This window comes from Perna viridis, chromosome 6, assembly GCF_037379345.1.
Source record: "Perna viridis isolate PV_CMFRI_1.1 ecotype Kerala chromosome 6, ASM3737934v1, whole genome shotgun sequence".
Taxonomy (NCBI): Eukaryota; Metazoa; Mollusca; class Bivalvia; order Mytilida; family Mytilidae; genus Perna; species Perna viridis.
Genome location: NC_142450.1, coordinates 29,948,055 through 29,954,072, shown reverse-complemented (window position 1 = coordinate 29,954,072; position 6,018 = coordinate 29,948,055). Strand labels below are relative to the sequence as shown.

Sequence of the window (6,018 nt, the reverse complement as noted above, 5' to 3'; positions counted from 1 at the left end):
GCATAGATGCTATGTATCAAATATTAAATTAGGAATTTTAAAGATGATACGTCACTTATATAGTGGAAACTGAAATTAAAGGTTCTAGCTAAACGATATTCTTTCTTTCGAATCAGATCAGCTATAAAGTCGGCCTCATAAGAGTGATGAAATAGGTCAGCTAGTAGAAGAGCACAATTTGTTCCCACTGGAATGCCCACCATTTGTTGAAAAAGGCGTCCACCACAGTGGACATATATGTGTTAAACTTTCATGTACCAACTTAGAAGTACCTATACAAGGGAAGCTCGTATTAAATTACGGAAATCAAATTGTCTACAGACTCCAACTACACACCTCTAACATAATACATCCAAATTTGTTTTGCAGTCGTATAAAAATGGTAAGTCTAAGTATTTCACTAACTGAAAAATGGACTTAATTATGTAAAAAAAATAACCTTAATTTGTCTCCTTATCAACCAAAAAATAAGGCATGTGTAACATAATTCAGTAGGTAATCTTGAAATAATATTCAATTTCTTATTTTATGTAATATGAAGAGTAAATATTTGATACAAAATGGCTTGCTTAATGACTTAGACTGTTTTTGTTTGAAGGTTGTAGCTTATGACTATTCCTCAAATTCAAATCACTGTTTAAATCTAAGTGACGCGTAATGTCAAATATAGTTCACTTAACCTAGAAAACCTGGGAGGGAAAATGTTGTATACTAATCTAGCCATTCAAATATTGTGTTATTGTTTAAATCAGAAGGATACATCATGCGTCTGTTCTTAAGAAAGCGTTTTTTTTTTGTTTTTTTTTTGTTTGTTTGTTTTTTTTTTTTTTAAAGGCATATACCTAGAAAGTTGTGATATGTAATTAAAGCGGTGAAAAATTGAACAATATCAAGGATCTTGAATGGATACAAATGTTACCCTTCTATACATCCATTAAATCATTCATTTCCCTCACACCTTTTTCGAAACCTACACTTCACATGGTCATATTACTTGGAATCATACTTCCCTTACCAAAATATGCACATCACATCTGATGCAAACTGCACTCTTTGCTTTGTTATAGTCCGTGAAATAACACTTTCCGGTCAAAACCCATTCATGCTCATAACGTCTGATGCGGACCCTGCGCTTAAAATGGCCGTTTGTCCGAAAAACTACCCAAAACCAAAATATAGCCTGGTTATGTAATCTGATGCGAATTGTATGCTTGACATGTCCAAACTCTTTTAAACAGATGATTCGAAGCCTACTCTTCACATAGCCAATACTACTAACATTGCACTTTCCTTACCAAAGTATGCTCATCATATCAGATCCCAACTGTACCTTTAACATTGCCATAGTCCGTGAAATAGCACTTTCGAGTCGGAACTCATTCATGCTCATTACATCTGATGCGGACTGTAGTCTTAACATGGCCGTATGACAGAAATACCCAAACAATTGCATGCTTATCACATCATATAATAATTTTACATGGCCCAACTGTTTCAAAAATTTTATTCTTGCTAAAATCATACATGCTCATCACTAAAAATGCCAACCGTTTTCTTAATAAGGCCAAAGGACTTAAAATATAATTTTCCTAACAATTACGTACACGATCATCACATCTGACGGAAACCGTATCCCTGACATGCCCGTATGACAGAAAATCTACCCAAAAATGCATGCATATCACATCATATAAGAATTGAACGCCTAACATGGCCAAACTTTCAAATAACTTATTCCTGCTAAAATCATATATGCACATAACTTCAGATGTCGACCGTTTTCTTAATATGGCCAAAGTACTTGAAATATCATTTTCCTACCCAAAATCATTAATGCTCATCACAATTGATGCGTACAGTTCTCCTTTAAATAGCCATTATACAATTCCAAAGATAACAATACTGTGTGAAATATCCCTTTTGTACCTTAATTCTCCATACTAATCACATATGATGCGAACTGAACTCTTAACATGGTCATACTATCTGAAAAAGCACATTCTTACTAGAATCATACAAGCTCATCACATCTGATTTGATATGTAACCTAAGTATGACCATGCTACTTCAAATAGCATTTTCCTACTTTGATCATACATGTTCATCACATCTGATTCGTAATGTATCTGTAATATGATTTTAATACTCGATATAACATTTTCCTGCCAATAACGTACAGGTTCATCACATCTGACGCAAACCGTACCCCTGACATCCACGTTAGACAGATAAAACTACCAAAAAATGCATGCTTATCACATCATATAAGAATTGTACGCCTGATATCGCCAAACTGTTTCAAATAACTTATTCCTCCTTAAATCATATATGCTCATAACGTAAGATACCAACATTTCCTTAATATGGCCAAAGTACTTGAAATATCATTTTCCTACCCAAAATCATTAATGCTCATGACAATTGATTCGTACTGTCCTCACTTAAATAGCCATTTTACAATTCCAAAGATAGCAATACTCTGTGAAATACCATTTTCGTACCTTAATTCTCCATACCAATCACATATGATGCGAACTGAACTTTTAACATGATCATACTATTTGAAATAGCTCATTCTTAGCAGAATCATACATGCACATCACATCTGATTTGATAATGTACCCTAAGTATGACCATTCTACGTGAAATAGCATTTTCCTACCTAAATCATACATGCTCATCACATCTGATTCATACAGTATTCTTTATATGACCTTATGACTCGAAATAACATTTTCCTACCAATAACGTACATGATGACAGCATGTGACGCAAACCGTACACCTGACATGCCCGTATGACAGAAAAACTACCCACAAATGCATGCTTATCACATCATATAAGAATTGTACGCCTAACATGGCCAAACTGTTTCAAAAATTATTCCTGCTTAAATCATATATGCCGATAACTTAAGATACTAAACGTTTTCTTAATATGGCCAAAGTACTTGAAATATCATTTTCTTACCCAAAATCAATATTGCTCATGACAATTGATGCATACTGTTCTCCTTTAAATAGCGATTATACAATTCCAAAGATAAAATACTGTGGTATGAAATACCCTAAATGTGACCGTACTACTTTAAATAGCACTTTCCTACCTAAATCAAATATGCTCATCACATCTGATTCCTAATGTACTGTCCATATGACCTCACGACTCGAAATAACATTTTCCTACAAACAACTTACATGATCATTACATCTGACGGAAACGGTACCCCTGACATGTCTGTATAACAGACAAAGATAGCAATACTCTGTGAAATACCATTTTCGTACCTTAATTCTCCATACCAATAACATATGATGCGAACTGTACTCTTAACATGATCATACTACTTGAAATAGCACATTCGTACCAGAATCATACATGCTCATCAAATCTGATTTGATATGTGTCCTAAATTTAACCATGCTACTTCAAATAGCACTTTCCTACCTAGATCATACATGCTCATCATATCTAATTCGTACTGTATTCTTGATATTTCCTTACGACTCGAAATAACAATTTCCTGCCAATAACATACATGATCATCACATCTGACGGAAACGGTACCCCTGACATGCCCGTAAGACAGAAAAACTACCGAAAAATGCATGCTTATCACATCATAAAAGAATTATACGGCTATCATGGCCAAACTTTTTCAAATATTTGATTCCTGCTAAAATCATACGTGCCCATAATTTAAGACGCCAACCGTTTTCTTAACATGGTCAAAGTAGTTGAAATATCATTTTCCTTACCAAAATCAAAAATGCTCATGGTAATTGATGCGTAGAGATCTCACTAAAATAGCCATTTTACAATACCAAAGAGAGTTATACTGTGTAAAATGCAATTTTCGTACCTTAATTCTCTATACCAATCACATATGATGTGAACTGTACCCTTAACATGATCATACTACTTGAAATGGCACATTCTAACCAGAATAGAATAGGCTTATCACATCAGATTTGATATGTACCCTAAATATGACCATACTACTTCAAATAGCACTTTCCTACCTAGAACACACATGCTCATCATATCTGATTTATACTGTATTCTTAATATTACCTTACGACTCGAAATAACATTTTCCTATCAATAACGTACATGATCATGACATCTGACGGAAACCGAACCCCTGACATGTATGTATAACAGAAATCTTCACAAAAAATGTATGCTTATCATATCATAAAAGAATTGTATTCCTAACATGGCCAAACAGTTTCAAATAACTTATTCCTGCTGAGGTCATACATGCCCATAATTTAAGACGCCAACCGTTTTCTTAATATGACAAAAGTACTTTAAATATTATTTTCCTACCCAAAATCAATAATGCTCATGACAATTGATGCGTACTGTTCTCACTTAAATAGCCATTATACAATTCCAAAGATAGCAATACTGTGTGAAATACCATTCTCGTACCTTAATTTTCCATACTAATCACATATGATGCGATCTGTACTGTTAACATGATCATACTGCTTCAAATAGTACATTCTTTCAAGAATAAAATAGGCTTATCACATCAGATTTGATATGTACCCTAAATATGACCATTCTACTTTAAATAGCATTTTCCTACTTAAATCATAAAGGGTCATCTTATCTGATTCGTACTATATTCTTAATATGACCTTACGACTCGAAATAACATTTTCCTACCAATAATGTACCTGATGACCGCATGTGACGCAAACCGTACCCCTGACATGCCCGTATGACAGAAAAACTACCCACAAATGCATGCTTATCACATCATATAAGAAGTCTACGCCTAACATGGCCAAACTGTTTCAAATAACTTATTCCCACTAAAATCATATAAGCCGATAATTTAAGATGCCAAACGTTTTCTTAATATGGCCAAAGTACTTGAAATATCATTTTCCTACCCAAAACCAATAATGCCCATGACAATTGATGCATACTCTTCTCACTTAAATAGCCATTATACAATTCCAAAGATAACAATACTTTGGTGTGAAATACCCTATATATGACCGTACTACTTGAAATAGCACTTTCCTGCCTAAATCATATATGCTCATCACATCTGATTCCTACTGTACTGTTCATATGACCTCACGACTCGAAATAATATTTTCCTACAAACAACCTTTATGATCATCACATCGGACCCAAACCGTACCCCTGACATGTCCGTAAGACAGAAAAACTACCCAAAAATGCATGCTTATCACATCATATAAGAATTGTACGCCTAACATGGCCAAACTGTTTCAAATCACTTATTCCTTCTTTATCCATATATGCCCATAACTTAAGATGCCAAAGTTTTCTTAATATGGCTAAAGTACCTGAAATATAATTTTCTACCCAAAATCATTAATGCTCATGACAATTGATGCGTACAGTTCTCCTTTAAATAGTCATTATACAATTCCAAAGATGGCAATACTCTGTGAAATACCATTCTCTTACCTTAATTCTCCATACCAATAACATATGATGTGAACTGTACTCTTAACACGATCATACTACTTGAAATAGCACATTCGTACCAGAATCATGCATGCTCATCAAATCTGACTTGATATGTATCCTAAATTGGACCATACTACTTCAAATAGCACTTTCCTACCTAAATCATACATGCTCATCATATATAATTCGTACTGTATTCTTAATATATCCTTACGACTCGAAATAAAATTTTACTGCCAATAACGTACATGATAGTCACTTCGGAGGGAAACCGTACCCCTAACATGCCCGTTTAACAGACAAACTACCCAAGAATGCATGCTTATCACATCATATAAGCATTGTACGCCTGACATCTCCAATCTGTTTGGAATAACTTATTCCTACTAAAATCATATATGCCCATAACTTAACATGCGAACGTTTCCTTAATATGGCCAAAGTACTTGAAATATCATTTTCCTACCTAAAATCATTAATGCTCATGACAATTGATACGTGCAGTTCTCCTTTAAATAGCCATTATACAATTCCAAAGATAACAATACTCTGTGAAAT

General features: G+C 34.0%; 1 long non-coding RNA gene across 1 annotated transcript in view; it reads left to right on the top strand.

The window, feature by feature from the left end:
• The first annotated feature begins 339 nt into the window (after positions 1–339).
• LOC148614478 (uncharacterized) overlaps positions 340–6,018 on the top strand; it is a 35,109-nt gene continuing 29,430 nt past the window's right edge. Inside the window, exon 1 of the long non-coding RNA XR_015923690.1 lies at positions 340–382. This is a non-coding gene — a long non-coding RNA (uncharacterized LOC148614478). The remainder of the gene's footprint in view (positions 383–6,018) is intronic.